Here is a 27,901-nt window from a genome sequence, read left to right as displayed (position 1 = left end):
AGAAGGATTAGTACAGAGAGAAGGAAAAAATCTTCCTGATATATTCAAGTCCGAAACCAACTTAGGACGAAACCAAACTAGGAACGGAGAACTGCTTTATCTGATTAAAAAAGAAGATATGGAGAAACACACTGCAAACTGAGAGTACGGAACTCTCCAAGCAGAAGAATAGCCGCGAAAAACAACACCTTCCAAGATAATAACTGAATATCTACGGAATGCATAGGCTCAAACAGAGCCTGATGTAAAGCATTAAGAACAAAATTGACCTCCAGGAGGAGCAACTGATATAAACACAGGCCTGATGCTGTCAGGCCAGAGCCTGACAAAAGATTATACTTCCGCCACGCGGCTGTACCACCAAGCCACAGGTAGGCTTCTCAGCAGCTCCATATAGATTTCAGGCCCAAGCTCGGCGAGCTAGAACAGCAAGTCTAATAAGACAAGGCTTTAAATTAAATCAAGAAAATAGAGAGACGCACTCACTGAGACAGAACAATAGCTAGAAAAACTTCTGTGCTTGTCCACAAGGCCAGTGCCACTCAGGGTGCAGTCTCTTTTTGCACACTATGCCTTTTCACAGAGAACAAATATCCTGTAGCATATCAGTCTGATCCTGCCCAATGACAGTCCAGCACCGAAATACCAGGAAATTCTTCTCTGAACAAGACAAACAACAAACCCCAGACGTACGTTTTGGCCTCTCTTGGGCCTCGTCAGTGAGGTGCAGTTGCATATCTCTAGGGCATGTGTGCAAGGAGTCCACGTCTGGTTTCCCCCTTTTACTCTTAGGGAGACCTAAGAGTAATTTACATAAAATCAAGAAAATAGAGAGACACACTCACTGAGACAGAACAATAGCTAGAAAAACTTCTGTGCTTGTCCACAAGGCCATTGCCACTCAGGGTGCAGTCTCTTTTTGCACACTATGCCTTTTCACAGAGAAAAAATATCCTGTAGCATATCAGTCTGATCCTGCCCAATGACAGTCCAGCACCGAAATACCAGGCTTAGAGGAATATGGCTGCACCTCACTGACGAGGCCCACAGAAGGCCGAAATGATCGTCTGGGGTTGCCTTTTCCTTGTTCAGAGGAGAATTGCCTGGTATTTCGGAGCTGGACTGACCATGTCGGCGGGATGAGACTGATATACTACAGGAAAGTTTTCCTCTGTGAAAAGCACAATTGAGCAGAAAGAAGCTACTTCCAGGTGGCAACCGGGCCATAGAACAAGCTATTGATGCTGCGGTTTGTTCCTGGCAGACTGCTTCTCATTCTGTTTTGCATATGTAAATATGACCCTGGGTATAGTCTCCCTATGGGTGATGAGGGAAACCAGACGTGGACTCCTTGCCCAATGGGCTTAGAGGAATATGGGTGCACATCACCGACGAGGCCCACAGAAGGCCAAAACGATCGTCTGGGGTTGCCTTTTCCTTGTTCAGAGGAGAATTGCCTGCTATTTCGGAGCTGGACTGACTATGTCGGCGGGATGAGACTGATATACTACAGGATTTTCCTGTTTTCCTCTGTGAAAAGCACAACTGGGCAGAAAGAAGCTACTTCCAGGTGGTAACCGGGCCATAGAACAAGATATTGATGCTGCTGTTCGTTCCTGGCAGACTGCTTCTCTTTCTGTTTTGCAAAGGCTTTAAATGAACCATTAACCTCCAGTTTTTTAACCAGGGATCCGCAAAGGAGTAACTACCCTCCATGAGGATCAAGGGTTGAGTCATATTAGAAAATGAACCCATTTAACCTGGGAAGAAAAAGCTATATTCCCCAGGGATCGAAGTGCTCCTACCTAGAGCAGGAATGGTCCCTACTACTTAAAGGCACCGTGCTTGACTTCCAAGACTAACCAAGCCGGACCCTGCTTAGCTTACCAGATCAGACGAGATTGGGCGCATTCAGGGCCGAGAAGCCGAAGGCTCCTCCATTCCAGAGAAAAATCTCCCAGCAAGGTCTGTGACAAGGAACAAAAACTTTCACAGAGTAATCTTAGTATATATAAAGTTTACTAGATTCTTAGGATTGACAACGCCAACTTAACAGTCGTTCCATCGTAGCCAAACCTGCTTAAACAATACACAAAGGTGTTAAGGCTTAAAACTGAAGGATAATACTTCAGTATCAGGTGAAGGAATTATACTGTCCGATTTTGAGATTTCACGCCCAGTGGCTACTAACGTATCCACCTCATCAGACCTATGACGAAGAACCACCTGTGAGGCAGTAAGCGGAACAAAAACCTTACTGATTCTCAAATATTCCTCTTGCGATTTCCCTTAGTATAGGAAAAACAGAACATGCCACAGATACCACCAGATACCTATGTAGCAAATTCTGGAGGCAAACAACTCCTCCAGGAGATTGAGAGTAACCGCAGGGTACTGCATATGACACCATAAAAGGCTTGGGACTTTGAGGAGAAAGCTACGGCATGCCTGAACAGCATCATCCTGAGAGACATAAGGCTATCTCAAAATAAAAATACTATAATCTTTAATGTCCATTTCAAACAAAAAGACAAATAAAAGTGCTATCACTTTAAAAGATTATAAATTTGCCTAAACAGAGGGCAATTTAATATACATATATATAGGGCAATTTATATATATAATATAGTAGCAATGAATTAACAGATTAATGCATACTGCCTGAATTCACATGATCACTGTGTTACATGTAGAAAAAGTAGGCATATATTTATGTAGCAACAGGCTTATATACATAAATACTTAAATACTGATTAAGTGTCTTTTATGACATTGACTGTAGAACTCAACTGCAGCTACGAACAACTGCTAACCATGGAACAGACTAGTATGAAGTACAATGAGACTCTTAAACAAGACAGCCGAAATCCCTTCTCATGTCGGAGAAGGAGCCGGATCACATGTTCACTACTGAACAGCCAAAATGGCGCCGTTCCGATACGGAACAAGAAAGAGGCGGAGCTAAATAACTAACAAGAAGAGTCAGTGCGCCACAGACTAATGGCGCTCAAACTCCCGCCTTCTGAACACAAACATAGTTTAGAGACAGATTACCTGCCAAGGACATAAAGCGAGGTCGGTAAAAAACGACTAGATTGATCTCCAGAATAGTGAGCCCCCAATTAAGGTGCGCAAAGTCCCGTTACTGAAATGCCTTCACACACATCTAAAACTACATCGGTAACAACCGAATAGCTTTCTCTCGCAATACCAATAAACATGACAGAGAAATAGAACCGCATAGCGACCCCAAACATAGCAGGCATCAGCCTTCTCTGTATAGACCCTTAGGACAGAATCAAACCCGACATAGTTATGTTCTCTTTACAAAGAAAACAGAATTTATGTTTACCTGATAAATTACTTTCTCCAACGGTGTGTCCGGTCCACGGCGTCATCCTTACTTGTGGGATATTCTCTTCCCCAACAGGAAATGGCAAAGAGCCCAGCAAAGCTGGTCACATGATCCCTCCTAGGCTCCGCCTACCCCAGTCATTCGACCGACGTTAAGGAGGAATATTTGCATAGGAGAAACCATATGGTACCGTGGTGACTGTAGTTAAAGAAAATAAATTATCAGACCTGATTAAAAAACCAGGGCGGGCCGTGGACCGGACACACCGTTGGAGAAAGTAATTTATCAGGTAAACATAAATTCTGTTTTCTCCAACATAGGTGTGTCCGGTCCACGGCGTCATCCTTACTTGTGGGAACCAATACCAAAGCTTTAGGACACGGATGAAGGGAGGGAGCAAATCAGGTCACCTAAATGGAAGGCACCACGGCTTGCAAAACCTTTCTCCCAAAAATAGCCTCAGAAGAAGCAAAAGTATCAAACTTGTAAAATTTGGTAAAAGTGTGCAGTGAAGACCAAGTCGCTGCCCTACATATCTGATCAACAGAAGCCTCGTTCTTGAAGGCCCATGTGGAAGCCACAGCCCTAGTGGAATGAGCTGTGATTCTTTCGGGAGGCTGCCGTCCGGCAGTCTCGTAAGCCAATCTGATGATGCTTTTAATCCAAAAAGAGAGAGAGGTAGAAGTTGCTTTTTGACCTCTCCTTTTACCGGAATAAACAACAAACAAGGAAGATGTTTGTCTAAAATCCTTAGTAGCATCTAAATAGAATTTTAGAGCGCGAACAACATCCAAATTGTGCAACAAACGTTCCTTCTTTGAAACTGGTTTCGGACACAGAGAAGGTACGATAATCTCCTGGTTAATGTTTTTGTTAGAAACAACTTTTGGAAGAAAACCAGGTTTAGTACGTAAAACCACCTTATCTGCATGGAACACCAGATAAGGAGGAGAACACTGCAGAGCAGATAATTCTGAAACTCTTCTAGCAGAAGAAATTGCAACTAAAAACAAAACTTTCCAAGATAATATCTTAATATCAACGGAATGTAAGGGTTCAAACGGAACCCCCTGAAGAACTGAAAGAACCAAATTGAGACTCCAAGGAGGAGTCAAAGGTTTGTAAACAGGCTTAATTCTAACCAGAGCCTGAACAAAGGCTTGAACATCTGGCACAGCTGCCAGCTTTTTGTGAAGTAACACAGACAAGGCAGAAATCTGTCCCTTCAGGGAACTTGCAGATAATCCTTTTTCCAATCCTTCTTGAAGGAAGGATAGAATCCTAGGAATCTTAACCTTGTCCCAAGGGAATCCTTTAGATTCACACCAACAGATATATTTTTTCCAAATTTTGTGGTAAATCTTTCTAGTTACAGGCTTTCTGGCCTGAACAAGAGTATCGATAACAGAATCTGAGAACCCTCGCTTTGATAAGATCAAGCGTTCAATCTCCAAGCAGTCAGCTGGAGTGAAACCAGATTCGGATGTTCGAACGGACCCTGAACAAGAAGGTCTCGTCTCAAAGGTAGCTTCCAAGGTGGAGCCGATGACATATTCACCAGATCTGCATACCAAGTCCTGCGTGGCCACGCAGGAGCTATCAAGATCACCGACGCCCTCTCCTGATTGATCCTGGCTACCAGCCTGGGGATGAGAGGAAACGGCGGGAACACATAAGCTAGTTTGAAGGTCCAAGGTGCTACTAGTGCATCCACTAGAGCCGCCTTGGGATCCCTGGATCTGGACCCGTAGCAAGGAACTTTGAAGTTCTGACGAGAGGCCATCAGATCCAAGTCTGGAATGCCCCACAGCTGAGTGACTTGGGCAAAGATTTCCGGATGGAGTTCCCACTCCCCCGGATGCAATGTCTGACGACTCAGAAAATCCGCTTCCCAATTTTCCACTCCTGGGATGTGGATAGCAGACAGGTGGCAGGAGTGAGACTCCGCCCATAGAATGATTTTGGTCACTTCTTCCATCGCTAGGGAACTCCTTGTTCCCCCCTGATGGTTGATGTACGCAACAGTTGTCATGTTGTCTGATTGAAACCGTATGAACTTGGCCCCCGCTAGCTGAGGCCAAGCCTTGAGAGCATTGAATATCGCTCTCAGTTCCAGAATATTTATCGGTAGAAGAGATTCTTCCCGAGACCAAAGACCCTGAGCTTTCAGGGATCCCCAGACCGCGCCCCAGCCCATCAGACTGGCGTCGGTCGTGACAATGACCCACTCTGGTCTGCGGAATGTCATCCCTTGTGACAGGTTGTCCAGGGACAGCCACCAACGGAGTGAGTCTCTGGTCCTCTGATTTACTTGTATCTTCGGAGACAAGTCTGTATAGTCCCCATTCCACTGACTGAGGATGCACAGTTGTAATGGTCTTAGATGAATGCGCGCAAAAGGAACTATGTCCATTGCCGCTACCATCAACCCGATCACTTCCATGCACTGAGCTATGGAAGGAAGAGGCACGGAATGAAGTATCCGACAAGAGTCTAGAAGTTTTGTTTTTCTGGCCTCTGTCAGAAAAATCCTCATTTCTAAGGAGTCTATTATTGTTCCCAAGAAGGGAACCCTTGTTGACGGAGATAGAGAACTCTTTTCCACGTTCACTTTCCATCCGTGAGATCTGAGAAAGGCCAGGACAATGTCCGTGTGAGCCTTTGCTTGAGGAAGGGACGACGCTTGAATCAGAATGTCGTCCAAGTAAGGTACTACAGCAATGCCCCTTGGTCTTAGCACAGCTAGAATGGACCCTAGTACCTTTGTGAAAATCCTTGGAGCAGTGGCTAATCCGAAAGGAAGCGCCACGAACTGGTAATGTTTGTCCAGGAATGCGAACCTTAGGAACCGATGATGTTCCTTGTGGATAGGAATATGTAGATACGCATCCTTTAAATCCACCGTGGTCATGAATTGACCTTCCTGGATGGAAGGAAGAATAGTTCGAATGGTTTCCATCTTGAACGATGGAACCTTGAGAAACTTGTTTAAGATCTTGAGATCTAAGATTGGTCTGAACGTTCCCTCTTTTTTGGGAACTATGAACAGATTGGAGTAGAACCCCATCCCTTGTTCTCTTAATGGAACAGGATGAATCACTCCCATTTTTAACAGGTCTTCTACACAATGTAAGAATGCCTGTCTTTTTATGTGGTCTGAAGACAACTGAGACCTGTGGAACCTCCCCCTTGGGGGAAGTCCCTTGAATTCCAGAAGATAACCTTGGGAGACTATTTCTAGCGCCCAAGGATCCAGAACATCTCTTGCCCAAGCCTGAGTGAAGAGAGAGAGTCTGCCCCCCACCAGATCCGGTCCCGGATCGGGGGCCAACATTTCATGCTGTCTTGGTAGCAGTGGCAGGTTTCTTGGCCTGCTTTCCTTTGTTCCAGCCCTGCATTGGTCTCCAAGCTGGCTTGGCTTGAGAAGTATTACCCTCTTGCTTAGAGGACGTAGCACTTTGGGCTGGTCCGTTTCTACGAAAGGGACGAAAATTAGGTTTATTTTTTGCCTTGAAAGGCCGATCCTGAGGAAGGGCGTGGCCCTTACCCCCAGTGATATCAGAGATAATCTCTTTCAAGTCAGGGCCAAACAGCGTTTTCCCCTTGAAAGGAATGTTAAGTAGCTTGTTCTTGGAAGACGCATCAGCCGACCAAGATTTCAACCAAAGCGCTCTGCGCGCCACAATAGCAAACCCAGAATTCTTAGCCGCTAACCTAGCCAATTGCAAAGTGGCGTCTAGGGTGAAAGAATTAGCCAATTTGAGAGCATTGATTCTGTTCATAATCTCCTCATAAGGAGGAGAATCACTATCGACCGCCTTTATCAGTTCATCGAACCAGAAACATGCGGCTGTAGCGACAGGGACAATGCATGAAATTGGTTGTAGAAGGTAACCCTGCTGAACAAACATCTTTTTAAGCAAACCTTCTAATTTTTTATCCATAGGATCTTTGAAAGCACAACTATCCTCTATGGGTATAGTGGTGCGTTTGTTTAAAGTGGAAACCGCTCCCTCGACCTTGGGGACTGTCTGCCATAAGTCCTTTCTGGGGTCGACCATAGGAAACAATTTTTTAAATATGGGGGGAGGGACGAAAGGAATACCGGGCCTTTCCCATTCTTTATTAACAATGTCCGCCACCCGCTTGGGTATAGGAAAAGCTTCTGGGAGCCCCGGCACCTCTAGGAACTTGTCCATTTTACATAGTTTCTCTGGGATGACCAACTTGTCACAATCATCCAGAGTGGATAATACCTCCTTAAGCAGAATGCGGAGATGTTCCAACTTAAATTTAAATGCAATCACATCAGGTTCAGCTTGTTGAGAAATGTTCCCTGAATCAGTAATTTCTCCCTCAGACAAAACCTCCCTGGCCCCATCAGACTGGGTTAGGGGCCCTCCAGAAAAATTATTATCAGCGTCGTCATGCTCTTCAGTATCTAAAACAGAGCAGTCGCGCTTACGCTGATAAGTGTTCATTTTGGCTAAAATGTTTTTGACAGAATTATCCATTACAGCCGTTAATTGTTGCATAGTAAGGAGTATTGGCGCGCTAGATGTACTAGGGGCCTCCTGAGTGGGCAAGACTCGTGTAGACGAAGGAGGGAATGATGCAGTACCATGCTTACTCCCCTCACTTGAGGAATCATCTTGGGCATCATTGTCATTGTCACATAAATCACATTTATTTAAATGAATAGGAATTCTGGCTTCCCCACATTCAGAACACAGTCTATCTGGTAGTTCAGACATGTTAAACAGGCATAAACTTGATAACAAAGTACAAAAAACGTTTTAAAATAAACCGTTACTGTCACTTTAAATTTTAAACTGAACACACTTTATTACTGCAATTGCGAAAAAACATGAAGGAATTGTTCAAAATTCACCAAATTTTCACCACAGTGTCTTAAAGCCTTAAAAGTATTGCACACCAAATTTGGAAGCTTTAACCCTTAAAATAACGGAACCGGAGCCGTTTTGAACTTTAACCCCTTTACAGTCCCTGGTATCTGCTTTGCTGAGACCCAACCAAGCCCAAAGGGGAATACGATACCAAATGACGCCTTCAGAAAGTCTTTTCTAAGTATCAGAGCTCCTCTCACATGCGACTGCATGCCATGCCTCTCAAAAACAAGTGCGCAACACCGGCGCGAAAATGAGGCTCTGCCTATGCTTTGGGAAAGCCCCTAAAGAATAAGGTGTCTAAAACAGTGCCTGCCGATATTATTATATCAAAATACCCAGATAAAATGATTCCTCAAGGCTAAATATGTGTTAATAATGAATCGATTTAGCCCAGAAAAAGTCTACAGTCTTAATAAGCCCTTGTGAAGCCCTTATATACGATCGTAATAAACATGGCTTACCGGATCCCATAGGGAAAATGACAGCTTCCAGCATTACATCGTCTTGTTAGAATGTGTCATACCTCAAGCAGCAAGAGACTGCTCACTGTTCCCCCAACTGAAGTTAATTGCTCTCAACAGTCCTGTGTGGAACAGCCATGGATTTTAGTGACGGTTGCTAAAATCATTTTCCTCATACAAACAGAAATCTTCATCTCTTTTCTGTTTCTGAGTAAATAGTACATGCCAGCACTATTTCAAAATAACAAACTCTTGATTGAATAATAAAAACTACAGTTAAACACTAAAAAACTCTAAGCCATCTCCGTGGAGATGTTGCCTGTACAACGGCAAAGAGAATGACTGGGGTAGGCGGAGCCTAGGAGGGATCATGTGACCAGCTTTGCTGGGCTCTTTGCCATTTCCTGTTGGGGAAGAGAATATCCCACAAGTAAGGATGACGCCGTGGACCGGACACACCTATGTTGGAGAAATACTGGCCTCGCAGATTGTAATCTACAATCAATTAACCCCTTCATCTCTAATAAAAGGGAAACAAGCCTCTTGCCAAAGTCACATTAAGTGCCTGCATACTGCCTTAAAATATATCCCAACTAGGATATATGTATGTCCCCATAAAAACTTTGCAGGAATCCCAAAGTGCCTCTTGTAAACTCTCAACCTGTAAGATAAAAAGCACTTACCTGCATCTAGCCATCCGGCAGGGGGACAACTCATCCGGCTTGAGAGGATGCCGCTCTTCAAAGAGACCTGTGAAACAAGGAAAGACAAAGTAAAGTTACTCAGGCTTTCTATACCAGGGCAGCAGAGTGCTAAGAAAACACAGCAAGGCCCACCTTACAAGTTCCTAACTGCTTTAAAGCCACCACTGCCCTACTGAAGAGACTAACGTGGAGTACAGCTAGACCCTATCTTGAGTGGAAAGAACAGAGCAAGCTTGCTCTGCTTTCAAAATAATAAAATCTTGATTGAAGTCAGACACCAAACACTTCACTTCCTCCTTGCACGAGAGGCAAAGAGAATGAATGGGGGATTGTGGGTAGGAAGTGATATTTAACAGCTTGGCTGTGGTGCTCTTTGCCTCCTCGTGCTGGCCAGGAGTGATATTCACAAACATACATTACAAAGTACAGTTCCACTCCTGATTAACACTATCTAATAAAAATTATTAAAAAAATATTGCATAAAAAAAGTTATAAGGGCTCAAATATATGATGTCTCAGATGTTAGAAAAATAAGGTAGGCTAAGAGCTTTAACATAGATATACATACAATCTCTAAAGATGTATATAAATATGTCTATATATGTGTGTGTATATATCTATGTATTTATATGTGTATATATGTATTTACAGACATATATACACAAATAAACACATATGTACAAATATAAAGACAATATATAATATAAATATAAGTGCATCGGAGCCCTATACCACTAAGTAGATGAAAACACGTAAAAACATACTTATGCCATATTTAAAAAAGGCTTTAACTATGTATTTACAGTAAATATTTCACATTCCTATGTTCTGCACATAGTAGAATATGTTCAAAGTATTTTTAAATAGATATTCATATATATATATATATATATATATATATATATATCTGATATATCTGTACCTAGTTATAGGTGTAGCTATATAGTGTACCAAAAAACATTTTACTTATATATATATATATATATATATATATATATATATATACACACACACATTATATATATATATGTGTATGTGTGTGTGTATATATATATATATATATATATATATATATATATATTTATGAATAAATAGAACATATTCTGCTATTTAAAGAACATTGGAATGTGAAATAGATATGGAGGTATCGGTTTAAGTATCGGAGCATTTGCATGAGTACAAGTATTCGTGCAAATGCTCGGTATTGGCACAGATACCAAAACTAGTATTGGTGCAACCCTATTTAAAATAAATTATAAAGTGAACATATGGGAAAAAAAATTATTTCAGTAGCGGGTGGGACCTCTACGCTACAGCACGGCAGTGAGTGGGAATGAGGGAGAACGGGGAAGGAGGGAGAGGGGATACTTGATAGGAAAGGGATCTGGGAGGGGGTATGGTAAGGAAGGGGGGCAGCTACACTACAGGAAAAAAAAAAAATTTATGAATACCTGATAAATTTATTTCTCTTGTAGTGTATCCAGTCCACGGATCATCCATTACTTGTGGGATATTCTCCTTCCCAACAGGAAGTTGCAAGAGGATCACCCACAGCAGAGCTGCTATATAGCTCCTCCCCTCACTGCCATATCCAGTCATTCGACCGAAACAAGCCGAGAAAGGAGAAACCATAGGGTGCAGTGGTGACTGTAGTTTAATTAAAATTTAGACCTGCCTGAAAAGGACAGGGCGGGCCGTGGACTGGATACACTACAAGAGAAATAAATTTATCAGGTAAGCATAAATTATGTTTTCTCTTGTTAAGTGTATCCAGTCCACGGATCATCCATTACTTGTGGGATATCAATACCAAAGCTAAAGTACACGGATTATGGGAGGGACAAGGCAGGAACTTAAACGGAAGGAACCACTGCCTGTAGAACCTTTCTCCCAAAAACAGCCTCCGAAGAAGCAAAAGTATCAAATTTGAAAAATTTGGAAAAAGTATGAAGGGAAGACCAAGTTGCAGCCTTGCAAATCTGTTCAACAGAGGCCTCATTTTAAAGGCCCAGGTGGAAGCCACAGCTCTAGTAGAATGAGCTGTAATCCTTTCAGGAGGCTGCTGTCCAGCAGTCTCATAGGCTAAACGGATTATACTCCGAAGCCAAAAAGAAAGAGAGGTTGCCGAGGCCTTCTGACCTCTCCTCTGTCCAGAGTAAACAACAAACAGGTTAGATGTTTGGCGAAAATCTTTAGTAGCCTGTAAGTAAAACTTCAAGGCACGGACTAAGTCTAGATTATGCAAAAGATGTTCCTTCTTTGAAGAAGGATTAGCACATAATGATGGAACAACAATCTCTTGATTGATATTCTTGTTAGAAACCACCTTAGGTAAAAACCCAGGTTTTGTACGCAGAACAACTTTATCTGAATGAAAGATCAGATAAGGAGAATCACAATGTAAGGCAGATAACTCTGAGACTCTTCGAGCCGAGGAAATAGCCATCAGAAAAAGAACTTTCCATGAAAGAAGTTTGATATCAATAGAATGAAGGGGTTCAAACGGAACCCCTTGAAGAACTTTAAGAACCAAGTTTAAGCTCCATGGAGGAGCAACAGGTTTTAACACAGGTTTTAATTCTAACTAAAGCCTGACAAAATGCCTGAACGTCTGGAACTTCTGCCAGACACTTGTGTAAAAGAATAGACAGAGCAGAAATCTGTCCCTTTAAAGAACTAGCTGATAATCCTTTGTCCAAACCCTCTTGGAGGAAGGACAATATCCTAGGAATCCTAACCCTACTCCATGAGTAATTCTTGGATTCACCCCAATGAAGATATTTACGCCATATCTTGTGGTAAATTTTCCTGGTGGGGGCGGAGCCTGGCCGTGCAGGGAAATGGCTGCCTAATTCCTGGCTCTTAAGCCCCACATCCAAACTAAGCTAAAATAGGGATACCAGATGCCCAATATTTACTTTTAAAGCAGTTTTTCTAAGTGGCTTGGAGGTGCACAGCACACTGGAGACTCGACAAACGGAGGAGCATCGACAATTTCCACGCCGCGGCACCCGCCGGCCCTGAACTTACAGCCTCGGGAGGCGTTCATCTAACATTGGGAGTTAGGAGGCTTGCCCCGGCACCACAAGGACTCACAAACATATACGAACAAGCACCACTGCCCACAGGCCTGGGAAGTAACAACCGCGGCACTCTCTTGGCATGGAGGTGCCGCGACTTTGACCCGGCAATTGGAAGCTGGCAGAGAGACGACTAGGCCGCGATGGCTGCACCGCAAACTTTGGTGAGAATTTGAACATACAGTGGGGCGATCGAACAAACAGTTTAATATCTGGGGGGTTTGGGGCCTGCCATCCTAAATATAGACATTTGAGGCAATATAGCGCTACTACTCTGAGGCGCTCAAAACACACAACCCCGCCATAAACACTGACACGCACACGGCCTTCAGACCTCAGGGACTACAGCGAGTAAAGGGTGTCTGGGGATCCATTAAAAGGCACAAACTTTATAGCACTGCACGACAACACAACTTAGTGCTATCTGAAATAAAAGGTGTCACAACGAGCACTGTACCCTGTAAGGAATTTAGGCATTCTTAACCGGCACCATAGGCAGGAAAAAAGAGAGAGCAGGCCTCAGCAAAGAACAGTTCAACCACATGATTGCAGCACGAATACAGATTACAACAGCATTACGGAGCTAAAATAGTAATATATCAGGGAGACATAGATCACCTTAAAAACCCTGTAAAACAGTCACCTGTGTACATCTAATAAGCTGGATACATCGCAGCAGCTGCTGTACCCCATACTATACGCTTCAGGGGTGTCTACAGCCTAAAGACACTGAACATTCAGCAATATGTCTACAAAAAAAAGGTAATAGACCCGATAAGGGAAGTAAGACCAACAGCCTAACAAGCTATTTAAAAATGGCACCAATCCCTGCTGAAAAGGAGGATGCTGAAACGTCTAGCACAGCATCCTCGGCATCTAATGAGAAGTTCACAGCAGATGTGCTGCCACAAGAACCCCTTACCAGGGAGGACTTGAATATAATTTCATCAAAAGCAGACATTAACATAGTACTGACAGAAATGAGATCATTGTTTGGAGACTTAAAAAAGGATCTGAACAGCGTTAGCCAGAGAGTACACACTCTCCAAACCAAACATGAGACATTGCAGAAGCAGGTGGAAGCAAATTCACAACACATTCAAAGCCATGAAGGGGATATACAATTCCTGTTGTCCAAGATAGAGGATCTGGACAACAGAGGAAGGCGCAACAACATGAGGATCAGAGGAGTGCCTGAAACGGTCAACAATAACGCCATAGAAGGATACCTCCAGGACCTATTTAGGACTATAAAGGGAACACCTAGCTCCCCAGACGTGATCATGGAAAGAGCACACAGGGCGCTTCGCCCAAAACCTTCACCTAAAGCACCGCCTCGAGACATTATTGTCAAATTTATGAACTACAAAGACAAGGAACTTATCTCGCAAAAGGCAAGGGCCTTGAGGACTGTGACCCATGCAGGTATTCCACTCCAAATCTTCTCAGACATGAGCCAAATAACGCTCCAGAAACGGAGGGATCTAAAGTTCATCACTAGTGTCCTCCAAAGACATGGCGTACCATATAAATGGGGATTCCCGGTGAGCATTATTGCCACCAGGAATGGAAAACAAGCAATATACAGAACATCTTCTGACCTACCGGCCTTTTGTGAGGTCTTGAATCTGGACATTCCACCACCAGAACAGGAATCTGCACCACAAGATGAATGAAACTCAGGGGAACGTAACTATGCATATATAATGGTGTAGAGTACATTGAAACTTTAAATATCTGTATATTTGTGTTTGAATTGCTATATATTGAAATGCTTAAGGTTATCTAAGGTTTAAATATAGGGGTGTACATTGACCCTTCATTAACATGTATACAACTAGTAGATTATAATATTCAGATACAGACTATTAAGGTAACAACCTATATAGTAGTAAGCTACTAGCTGCCCAACCTTTACATATAGTTGTGAGATTTTATCAGCCCCAAGCAAACTCACATTAGAAATAGTATAGAGGGATAGCAGTGTCCGCAACTTGAAAGCACAGAGACTGCCCTCGGAATAGGATTGAAACACTACAGAAATATAAACTATGAACAAATAGCCTATAAGGTAGGCAGGTGAGCAAGAGATTTCAGTGGAGTAAAGACACATAGAAAACAATGTATATGATTCCCATTGAAGGACCTAGTACCCTGATATAGTTAGACTTAATTAACAAGAATTCAGGAGGGAAAACACTGTATAATGTTTTCTTTCATTACCATGGACCCTATACTTCAAAGGTTTAAGAATTGTTAGGTCTCACACCTACTTTTAAATAAGAGCTAATGCCGATGCTGAGTTATAAAGTTATTATTGTTTGCATACCGTTAAATTGTTATGTTATGTCGAACTTAAATTCATTCTTGTTTGTGAATATTACTGTGACAACAATAGAACAGCAATACTGAATTATCTATCTGAGCCCAGATGAAACCGGGCATCTTTGACCCTAATCATATTATATTTTTCTTTACTAAGTAGTTTGGATGTGGGGATACTGACCCCACATATTGTTACCTGACACTTTTCTTTACCCTTTGCCGACCTGTCAGGTACACTTACCCGCTCTAGGGTATTTCTAGCCTTTTTTTTCTCTTTTTACTTATTACATACCGGAGGAAACACAACTTCCTGAACTAGACTATAGATAAGAACTCCATAGGGTGTATCTACTCTCCTTATAGATTTCAGGTCCTTATACTCCTCTTAACCTACACTTTCTCACTCTTTTCTTTCCTTTTTTTTTTTTTTTTTTTCTTCTTTCTCTTCTTCTTCTCCCACTTCCATCCTCCCTAATTCTCCCCACCAACATGCCTCCTCACGTGACACATAACCTGTCAATTCTGACACTTAATACAAAGGGACTAAACATCCCAGAAAAAAGATCACATCTAATGAGAGATGCTCAAAGACTGAAATGTGACATACTATTCTTGCAAGAAACCCACTTTAAGCGAGGTAGAGAGCCGAGATGGCATTGCCCTAAATTTCCCACCACCTTCTTTGCCTCAGGTAACCAAAAAAAGAATGGAGTAGGGATAATGATCAAACACTCTTCCCCATGGGTTACCATTCATGAGGAGAGGGACCCGGAGGGCAGATTTTTAATTCTAATAGGCAAATTACACAATAGAACAGTAACTTTGGTCAACGTATACTCACCAAATCTTCATCAAAACAAATTCCTGAAGGCCCTCACCAATAAAATTTTGGAGATAAGTAAAGGAGCTCTTATAATAGCAGGAGATCTCAATATACCACTAGACCCCCAATTAGACACGTCAAGGTCTACAATCTCTGTCCCTAAGAGAGTGATTAAACAGTGCAGCAACCGGTTAGAGGGTCTGGCAGTACACGATGTATGGCGAGTTCTGCATCCCATGAAACAAGACTTCACTTTTTTTTCCCACCCCCATAACCTCTTTACAAGAATAGATTACATATTTACAGATCAAACCACGCTGGCACTAGTGACTGACGTACAGATACTCCCAATGACATGGTCTGACCACGCACCAGTAATTTGCAAATTAAACTGGCCCACGATACCCACACAGCCATACATATGGAGATTTGATGATTTTATGCTCAGTAACCAGGTTATTAAATCACACATAGATAACACACTGAGAGAATACTTCCAACACAACACAACACCAGATCTGCAGACTAGCACTATTTGGGAAGCGCATAAATGCGTTCTTAGAGGAGAACTCATGAAACAAAAATCCCAACTGGCCAAACAAACCAGAATAAAGTATAACCTTCTTTTGACCAAAATACAAGACCTAGAAAAACACCATAAAAAATCCCCTGCTAATACCTCCCTTAAGGCAGAACTATTTCAAGCTAGAGAAGAATTGCAAAACTTACATTCCATAGAACACCAAAGGGCTGCTTTGAAGCTCGCACCACAACTCACAACCTTGTTTAATGAGATAGGACAGACACAAGAATTCCCACCAACTATGTTATTAGCCCACATCACTACAATCCCAAAACCAGGGAAACCAGCAAACCGCCCTGAAAACTTTAGACCTATATCACTGCTGAACGTGGACTTAAAAATATTTGCTAAAGTTCTGTCCAACAGGTTGAACAGATTCTTACCAAAACTGGTGTCACCGGACCAAGTTGGTTTTGTCCCGGGCCGTGAGGCTAGAGACAATACCATAAAAGCCTGTCTCCTAGTAAACTACGCCCAAAACAAAAACATACCATCAATTTTGGTATCAACGGACGCTGAGAAGGCCTTCGACAGGGTGAGCTGGCCTTTTATTAAGGCCACCCTGTCGAAGATGAATTTCGGGCCCCGTTTCATGAGCAAGGTTCTCTCACTTTACACAACACCCACGGCACAAATTAAGATAAATAATGTTCTGTCTGAACCCTTCCATATCAGCAACGGCACCCGACAGGGCTGCCCGTTGTCCCCTCTACTTTTCGTCCTAACAATTGAGGTACTGGCGCAGAAAATTAGGGAAAATCAGAAAATATCAGGGATAAAGATAGGTCAAAAGGACCATATACTATCACTGTATGCCGACGATGTTTTATTATCATTGTCCAATCCAACTGTATCTCTACCAGAAACCCTACGGGAATTTGTGGAATACGGTAAGGTGTCCAACTTTCAACTAAACCAAAGCAAATCAGAAATCCTGAACATAAATTTAACACAGATAGAGATGAGCCAACTCATAGATAAATGCCCATTAAGATTACAAACCAGAACACTTAAATATCTGGGAATTAATATTACAGCATCCCCAGAATCACTATTTGAGGCCAACTACACTCACCTACTACACTCAATCACATGCGACCTATCCTCTTGGAAAAGTAAAAAAATATCCTGGCTAGGTCGCATCGGTGTAATCAAAATGAATGTGCTTCCACGAATTCTGTATTATCTGCAGACACTCCCAATCCCCCTCCAAAAGAATTACTTACAGAAGTTGCAGAACACTCTAGAGGCCTATATATGGGGTGGAGGTAGACCAAGAGTAGCAAGAAATACACTATACCAAGCAAAAGAAAAGGGTGGGTTGGGAATTCCCAATTTACTACAATATAGAAGAGCAATAGCCCTACAACACCAAATTGAATGGAGCATTAATCAAGAGCAGAAAACATGGGTACAGATTGGTAGAGAGATATTGGGCGTTGACAATGTGGGCTCTCTGGGATGGAACTCTGCTAGGGCTAGACCTGGGGCGATTCAATCCTTCATTATTACAAAAGAGTTCTTTGCGCAATGGGATAAAACCCTGCTAGAGTTTCCCCATGTTTCCACGAACCCCTCACCACTGACCACATACATGCAAAACCCAGACTTTCCCTTTACGTCCACACAGAGGTCCCAATCGAACAGAATGCAACCGGACATGACAATATTTCACAGACTATTCGCAAACAATAAACTTAAGAGTTGGGAGGAATTAATAGACTCAGGCCTAGACATCTCCTGGTATTTTTATATGCAACTCCGTCATTTCCTGGGGACATATAAACAAGCAAAACTCCTAACTAGGCAATTGACAATACTGGAGAAACTCAGCTTACTCCCCGACAACCCGGGACATTTGATTACCATAATGTACCGAACGTTAATGTCTCACGAGGGGACCCCCCTACCAACCTTTGCAGATCAATGGGGCAAAAAGCTGCGCTCGTGCCCCACAGACAGTGAATGGAAAAAAATCTTCATTAACCACACAAAAGCCTCAGTGTCTGCTAAAACAATTGAATCCAATTACAAGTACCTGTTGCGGTGGTACCTCACCCCCGCCAGGCTACAAAAGATCTACAGACAAACTGATGGAAAATGCTGGAGAGGTTGTGGGGAACAGGGGACCCTTTCACATATATGGTGGAGCTGCCCACTAGTTGAGGCTTTCTGGAGGAACATTCTAGACAAGATAGATAATAACTTACAGATCAAGCTAAACAGGAGCCCCAATATCTTATTGTTTCACAACCTCCCCAAAATTGCTGAAAAACCCAAGAGGCAACTCTTGTATATACTACTCAATAGTGCTAAGGCCCTAATTCCAAAAAATTGGAAAACAACAAACGTCCCCTCCATTTCTGACTGGTCGACTTGGGTTAGCAGGAACCTACAGCTGGAACGTTACAGGTACTGGAGAGAGGATAGAATAGAAATACATGTTGGAACCATGGAAACCCATGAACACTTAAAAACACATAGGTATAAAGTGTACGGTCTATTACTGAAAATTGTCATATACCACCTACCCTCCCATTGTTCCCCTTTGCTCTCCTACCACTCCCCCTCCCCTTAGGAACTGTAGACTCCCCCCCCCCCGTTGTGTTTTTTTTTTTTTCTCTCTCTCTTTCTCTTTCCTCTACCTTCTTTTTCTAATGATTTAATCAATCATCTACTCACATCTCCAGGTGTGCACTATAACACCAACAACTTGAAGAAAACTAATTCCTATTGTTATTGACAATGTTTTGTAAAAGACTTGGAAATTATTTTGGCAAACATACAATAATATGTAAATTTGCTGCTGTGCGAACAGTGGCGGGCTCACATTGTAACCAGAGCCAAGTCTGTTATATTTATATTCTTTGTGTTAATAAAGATTTAAAAAAAAAAAAAAAAAAAAAAAAAAATTCCTGGTGACAGGCTTTCGTGCCTGTATTAAGGTATCAATTACTGACTCGGAGAAGCCACGCTTTGATAGGATCAAGCGTTCAATCTCCATGCAGTCAGTCTCAGAGAAAGTAGATTCGGATGATTGAAAGGACCTTGTATTAGAAGGTCTTGTCTCAGAGGCAGAGTCCATGGTGGAAAGGATGACATGTCCACTAGGTCTGCATACCAGGTCCTGCGTGGCCACGCAGGCGCTATCAATATCACCGATGCTCTTTCCTGTTTGATTTTGGCAATCAGACGAGGGAGCAGAGGAAACGGTGGAAACACATAAGCCAGGTTGAAGAACCAAGGCGCTGCTAGAGCATCTATCAGTGCTGCTTCTGGGTCCCTGGACCTGGATCCGTAACAAGGAAGCTTGGCGTTCTGGCGAGACGCCATGAGATCCAATTCTGGTTTGCCCCAACGGAGAACCAATTGAGCAAACACCTCCGGATGGAGTTCCCATTCCCCCGGATGAAAAGTCTGACGACTTAGGAAATCCGCCTCCCAGTTCTCTACACCTGGGATATGGATCGCTGACAGGTGGCAAGAGTGAGTCTCTGCCCCGCGAATTATCTTGGAGACTTCTGACATCGCTAGGGAACTCCTGGTTCCCCCTTGATGGTTGATGTAAGCCACAGTCGTGATGTTGTCCGACTGAAATCTGATGAACCTCAGTGTTGCTAGCTGAAGCCAAGCCAGAAGAGCATTGAATATTGCTCTTAACTCCAGAATATTTATTGGGAGGAGTTTCTCCTCCTGAGTCTATGAACCCTGAGCCTTCAGGGAGTTCCAGACTGCAACCCAACCTAGAAGGCTGGCATCTGTTGTTACAATTGTCCAATCTGGTCTGCGAAAGGTCATACCCTTGGACAGATGAGCCCGAGATAACCACCAGAGAAGAGAATCTCTGGTTTCCTGATCCAGATTTAGTAGAGGGGACAAATCTGTGTAATCCCCATTCCACTGACTGAGCATGCATAATTGCAGCGGTCTGAGATGCAGGCGCGCGAATGGCACTATGTCCATCGCCGCTACCATTAAGCCGATTACTTCCATGCACTGAGCCACCGTGGGGCGCGGAATGGAGTGAAGAACACGGCAAGCATTTAGAAGTTTTGATAACCTAGACTCCGTCAGGTAAATTTTCATTTCTACAGAATCTATTAGAGTCCCTAGGAAGGAAACCCTCGTGAGAGGAGATAGAGAACTCTTTTCTTCGTTCACTTTCCACCCATGCGACCTCAGGAATGCCAGAACTATCTCTGTATGAGATTTGGCAATTTGAAAGCTTGACGCCTGTATCAGGATATCGTCCAGGTAAGGAGCCACCGCTATGCCTCGCGGTCTTAGGACCGCCAGAAGTGAGCCCAGAACCTTTGTAAAAATTCTTGGGGCTGTAGCCAACCCGAATGGAAGAGCTACAAATTGGTAATGCCTGTCTAGAAAGGCAAACCTCAGGAACTGATGATGATTCTTGTGAATCGGAATGTGAAGGTAGGCATCCTTTAAGTCCACTGTGGTCATGTACTGACCCTCTTGGATCATGGGTAAAATGGTTCGAATAGTTTCCATCTTGAATGACGGAACTCTGAGGAATTTGTTTAGGATCTTTAAATCCAAAATTGGTCTGAAGGATCCCTCTTTTTTGGGAACCACAAACAGATTTGAATAAAACCCCTGTCCTTGTTCCGTCCGCGGAACTGGATGGATCACTCCCATTACAAGGAGATCTTGTACGCAGCTTAGGAATGCCTCTTTCTTTATCTGGTTTTCAGATAATCTTGAAAGGTGAAATCTCCCTTGTGGAGGAGAAGCTTTGAAGTCCAGAAGATATCCCTGAGATATGATCTCCAACGCCCAGGGATCCTGAACATCTCTTGCCCACGCCTGGGCGAAGAGAGAGTCTGCCCCCTACTATATCCGTTGTCGGATAGGGGGCCGCTCCTTCATGCTGTCTTAGAGGCAGCAGCAGGCTTTCTGGCCTGCTTGCCCTTGTTCCAGGACTGGTTAGGTTTCCAGGCCTGTTTGGATTGAGCAAAAGTTCTCTCTTGTTTTGAAGCAGAGGAAGTTGATGCTGCACCTGCCTTGAAATTTCGAAAGGCACGACAATTAGACTGTTTGGCCTTTGATTTGGCCCTGTCCTGAGGAAGGGTATGACCCTTACCTCCAGTAATGTCAGCAATAATTTCTTTCAAACCAGGCCCGAATAAGGTCTGCCCCTTGAAAGAAATGTTGAGTAATTTAGACTTTGAAGTCACATCAGCTGACCAGGATTTGAGCCATAGCGCCCTATTCGCCTGGATGGCGAATCCGGAATTCTTAGCCGTTAGTTTAGTCAAATGAACAATGGCATCAGAAACAAATGAGTTAGCTAGCTTAAGAGTTCTAAGCTTGTCAACAATTTCAGTAAATGGAGCTGTATGGATGGCCACTTCCAGGGCCTCAAACCAGAAAGCCGCCGCAGCAGTGACAGGCGCAATGCATGCAAGGGGCTGTAAAATAAAACCTTGTTGAATAAACATTTTCTTAAGGTAACCCTCTAATTTTTTATCCATTGTATCTGAAAAAGCACAACTGTCCTCAACCGGGATAGTGGTACGCTTTGCTAAATTAGAAACTGCTCCCTCCACCTTAGGGACAGTCTGCCATAAGTCCCGTGTAGTGGCATCTATTGGAAACATTTTTCTAAATATAGGAGGTGGGGAAAAGGGGCACACCGGGCCTATCCCACTCCTTACTAATAATTTCTGTAAGCCTTTTAGGTATTGGAAAAACATCAGTACTCAACGGCACTGCATAGTATTTATCCAGCCTACACAATTTCTCTGGCACTGCAATTGTGTCACAGTCATTCAGAGCAGCTAATACCTCCCCAAGCAATACACAGAGGATCTCAAGCTTAAATTTAAAATTAGAAATCTCTGAATCAGGTCTCCCCGATTCAGAGACGTCACCCACAGACTGAAGCTCTCCGTCCTCAGGTTCTGCATATTGTGACACAGTATCAGACATGGCTCTTACAGCATCTACGCGCTCTGTATCTCGTCTAACCCCAGAGCTATCGCGCTTGCCTCTCAATTCAGGCAATCTGGATAATACCTCTGACAGGGTATTATTCATGATTGCAGCCATGTCCTGCAAAGTAATCGCTATGGGCGTCCCTGATGTACTTGGAGCCATATTAGCGTGCGTCCCTTGAGCGGGAGGCGAAGGGTCCGACACGTGGGGAGAGTTAGTCGGCATAACTTCCCCCTCGACAGACCCCTCTGGTGACAATTCTTTTATAGATAAAGACTGATCTTTACTGTTTAAGGTGAAATCAATACATTTAGTACACATTCTCCTATGGGGCTCCACCATGGCTTTTAAACATAATGAACAAGTATCCTCTGTTTCAGACATGTTTGTACAGACTAGCAATGAGACTAGCTTGGAAAACACTTTAAAGCAAGTTAACAAGCAATATAAAAAACCGTTACTGTGCCTTTAAGAGAAACAAATGTTGACAAAATTTGAAATAACAGTGAAAAAAGGCAGTTACACTAACAACATTTTTACAGTGTATGTAACAAGTCAGCAGAGCATTGCACCCACTTGCAAATGGATGATTAACCCCTTAATAACAAAAACAGAATAATAAATGACAAAAACGTTTTTTAAACACAGTCACAACTGCCACAGTCTACTGTGATTGTTACCCTCCTCAAACACGACTTTGAAGCCTTTTGAGCCCTTCAGAGATGTCCTGTATCATGCAGAGGGAAGCTGAATGTCTATGTCAGTATTTTTAGCTGCACAGAAAAGCACTAAAATAGGCCCTTCCCACTCATATTGCAACAGTGGAAAGCTTCAGGAAACTGTCTCTAGGCAGAAATCAAACCAGCCATGTGGAAAAAAACTAGGCCCCAATAAGTTTTGTCACCAAACATATATAAAAACGATTAACATGCCAGGAAACGTTTTATATTACACTTTTATAAGAGTATGTATCTCTGTTAATAAGCCTGATACCAGTCGCTATCACTGCATTTAAGGCTTAACTTACATTAATCCGGTATCAGCAGCATTTTTCTAGCAAATTCCATCCCTAGAAATATGTTAACTGCACATACCTTATAACCTGCATGCCATTCCCCCTCTGAAGTTACTTCACTCCTCAGAATCACTCCTCAGAATATGTGAGAACGGCAGTGGATCTTAGTTACTTCTGCTAAGATCATAGAAATCACAGGCAGATTCTTCTTCTAATGCTGCCTGAGATGAAACAGTACACTCCGGTACCATTTAAAAATAACAAACTTTTGATTGAAGTTAAAAAACTAACTATAATACACCACTCTCCTCTTACTACGTCCATCTTTGTTGAGAGTTGCAAGAGAATGACTGGATATGGCAGTGAGGGGAGGAGCTATATAGCAGCTCTGCTGTGGGTGATCCTCTTGCAACTTCCTGTTGGGAAGGAGAATATCCCACAAGTAATGGATGATCCGTGGACTGGATACACTTAACAAGAGAAAAGGTTTTTTTTTTTTTTTTATAATAATAATAATTTACAGCAAACTGGGTACTGGCAGACAGCTACCAGTACCCAAGATGGCGGCAAATAGGTAGAGGGGGGAGGGTTAGAGTGCTGTTTGGGGGGGTCAGAGAGGTATATATATTATATATATTATTATTATTATTATTATTATAGAGAGGTATAGTTATATATAACTTTTTTTTTTTTCCCAAACTTTTTATTGAAACATTCAGAAGCATACAATGTCCAATAAAGAGATACACAGTAATAGAATTGCTTCACATTATCATCTTATACTTAACACATTTTAAACAAACAAACTGCAGAAAAAGTTCCTGGTTATCAAGAATTTAAAAAGAGGGGAGGGAAGAACCCAGAGCGTACATGTACTTGTTTTTGAATGGCTGATTGAAATTTTAGCATTCGATTTCTAAACTTGCATTTTAAACTAAAAATTATCATACTAAGTTCACTAAGGCTCTCGGTTACAAATCTCACTATGTGTTAGCTCCTAGGAGCTTCTGGTCTAGCATTCCTGTATTCATCCCATATAAATCGTATTGAGTCAAAGTCATCTATTCGGTTGGTCTGTCCAAAGTGATATTTCTCTAATGTAAGTGCGTGTGTAACTGCTGCTTTCCACATTTCCACTGAAGGAAGGTCTGGTTTCTTCCAATTTAAAGGAATCAATTATTTTCCTGAGTTAACCATAATTGTCAAAAGCGTTAGCCTAAGTTTACAAGTTACTTTAGGAAAATAATTAAAAAGAAAAGTCCAGATGTTAAGTGGTAAGGGCAATTGTAAAACACTCTCAATTTCTCTTTTGATTGCCTCCCAATATGTTTTTGCTACTGGACAATGCCACCAAATATGGTATGGAGTTCCATTTTCTTGACAACCTCTCCAACATATAGCTGAAACTGTGGGAAAAATTTGGTGCAAGCGCACTGGTGTATAATACCACCTACACATCAGTTTCAAATTCATCTCCAGAACAGAGATGGAGGAGGAAGATTTACATGTCACACCATGTCTGTCTAGGTAGCGAGCTTTCTGATTCTTTCTCCCATGTACTGACATAAGATGGCAATGTTTTGGAGTATGTGGCTAAAATTTGTTTATGTGTCAGAGATAGTATTCCGCTATTTGGTAGAGGATTGATACACATATTCTTGAATGGGGTAAGAGAGCGAGTTAGATGTGCTTTGAACGGGTGCGTAGTAAGAAAATGGGATATTTGCAAATAAGTTAGCCAGTTTTGGAATCTAGGGCCATGCTTAGCAATAATTTCAGTTTGCGATTTCGGTTTCCCTGCTGAGTAGAATTCACAGGGAGAGATTCTCGTATACCTAAAGGATAATCCTCTCTCTTTATGAGATTAAGAGGACATAAAGTATTTTCCACTAATGGGGTCAGTGGAGAATATGCTGAGGAAATATGTGAATGTTTCTTAATAATCTTGTCCCAACATCTATAAGTTTCTCGTGTCGATGTGGTTACAGTGCTTGAGAGTGCCCTTTGATTGGGAGGGAGCCAGCATAAGCCCCCTAGAGAAGTGTTAGCTAACTGATGTTCTAGCTGAACCCATTCTTTATTAGCTGCGTTCTTGCACCAGTCAACAATACTGGTCAAGAAGGTTGCCAGCCTGTAATGTTGTAAGTTCGGGGCTCCAATACCTCCTAACTCTCTAGGACGGTAAAGTGTAGCTGTAGCTATTCGTGGGCTTTTATGTGCCCATATAAACGTGGTCAACATTTTTTGTATCTGATAAATTGTTTGTTCAGGAAGGGGAATAGGCAAGGTTTGCATATAATACAAAATTTTGGGTAATATGATCATTTTGATCGCATTAAGCCTACCAAGCCAAGAGAGGAATTTATTATTACAAACTCTTAGCAATGAGGACACATGCAATTTAAGTGATTTATAGTTAAGTAAAAAAATATCAAGGACATTAGGAGAGATATATACCCCAAGGTATTTGATCGCTTTATCTTGGATTCTGAATTGAAATTGCTGTTGCAGGGCTTTTACTGCTGCTGGCGCTAAATTAATACTCAATAGTTCAGATTTAGATATATGTATGCTGAAATTAGAGTAGAGTCCATACTCCTGTATCAAGTGAATAAGGGCGGGGACTGACTTACTGGGATGTGTTAACGTTGTAAATATGTCATCCGCGTACATCGTAATTTTGTATTCCGACTGACCTATCTGATGCCCTGTTATGTGTGCGTTATCTCTAACATATGAGGCTAATACTTCCATGGACAGCACAGTCCAAGTAGTGGGGAAAGGGGGCAGCCTTGCCTCGTACCATTTGAGATTTGGAAGGAGTCTGAGACAGAGTCGTTTAGTTTAACTTTTGCTTGAGGTGCATTATATAATGAAAAGATCTTCCCAATTAGTTCTTGATCAAACCCAAATTTAGATAAAACTTGTTTTACAAAATTCCAATTGAGCCTGACAAAGGCTTTCTCCGCATCCATTGAAATGAATGCGGAGGGTATGAGTAAACGGTGAGCATGTTCCATTATCGCCAAGAGCTTAGTAGTGTTATCTCGTGTCGGCGTGAAACCGACCTGATTAATGTGAACTATTTGGGGGGAGGATTTTATTAAATATGTGCTGCTAAAATTTTGGCATACAATTTAATGTCCACATTAAGCAATGAGATCGGACAGAAGTTTGCTGGGGTGTCTGGAGATTTCCCTGGTTTAAGGACTACCGAGATTTGTGCCTCTAACATAGAAGGAGGAAATGGGCTATTGCCTGTGACCTCATTAAAAAGGGGTGTAAGGTGAGGTACTAGGTTTTGGGAGAAGAGTTTATAATATTTTGATGAAAAAACCGTCTGGGCCTAGGCTCTTCCCATTTTGTAATGTGCTTATTGCGTGCTGTATTTTGTGTGCCGTGATAGGTTTCTTTAAGTCCTGCAATTGGTCTAGTGTTATTTTGGGAATATTACATTTAGCTATGTATGACGCAAGATTTGAAAGATGTTCCTCTGAGGGAGGCGTTTTGGAGATGTTATAAAGACTTATATAATACTCCCTAAAATTATCAAGAATTTCTTTCGTTGTGTTAAGAGGACGTTGATTTTGTGGGTGTTGAATCTCATAGATATATGATTCAAACCGCCTCTTTTTAGTGCCCTGGCTAGCAGTTTGCCTGCCCTATTGCTCTCGTAATAAAACATACTATTTGTTTTCCTTTGCAGATTATGGTACTCTATATCTAAAAAACTGTCTAGGGCTGCACGGGCAGCTTGATATTTCTGGTATGTTTCTAAATTATTATGATTTTGTTTTTACTGCTAGGTCTAATCGAGAGAATTCATCCGCCAAGTCTTTATATTGTTGTCTCATATAACGCTGACGCTGAGCTTTTAATTTTTATTAATTCACCCCGCATTACACTCTTATGTGCCTCCCAGATCATATTCTTTATAGAATTTACATTATGTGTGAAATATTCTGTGATCAGTGTTGATATCTTTGATTGGGATTCTGGATCATTCAGTAAAGTTTCATCTAACTTCCAAAGAAACGTATCTGAATGCGTCTCTGGCCAAGAAAATCTCAGTTTTACTGCTGAGTGGTCTGACCATGATGTTGGGGAAATATCACAACTACGTACATTAGGGAGGCCTTTCTGATTGGTAAATATATAGTCCAATCTGCTATGTGTTTTGTTGGGGCAAGAATAAAAAGTGCAAGTCCCTAGTTTCTGGGTGAATAAGACGCCATATGCCATAGAGAGATTAAGGTCTTTTAGGTTCCTCCACAACTTTGTAGTGTTTTTTTTTTTTTACACCATTATTTTAGGGTTGGAACTATCGTTATAGGGCTGCAGGGGGAAATTCAAATCTCCTGCTAGGAACACCGGACCCACTGCCAAATCTAGCGTTTTCCTGAACATATTGTGAAAGAAAGAATTTTGCTTTGTATTTGGAGCATACACATTCACTAACGTTATGGGTCTTCCATACAATAATCCAGTCAGTCCTAAAAATCTACCTTCCTTGTCTTTATTAATATGTGAAGTCGTGAACGGAAGGTCTTTCTTAATTAAAATACTAACTCCTGCTTTCTTATGGGGTCCAGAACAATGAAAGTGTGTGGTGTACGTCTTCCCTAAATATTTTGGCTCTCTTTGATGTTGAAAATGAGTCTCTTGCAGAAAAATTATGTCTGCGTGTCGT

The sequence above is a fragment of the Bombina bombina genome, unplaced genomic scaffold, assembly GCF_027579735.1.
Source record: "Bombina bombina isolate aBomBom1 unplaced genomic scaffold, aBomBom1.pri scaffold_408, whole genome shotgun sequence".
NCBI classification, from domain to species: domain Eukaryota; kingdom Metazoa; phylum Chordata; class Amphibia; order Anura; family Bombinatoridae; genus Bombina; species Bombina bombina.
The sequence above is the reverse complement of the archived record's forward strand: the minus strand, read 5'-3'. Positions refer to the sequence as shown.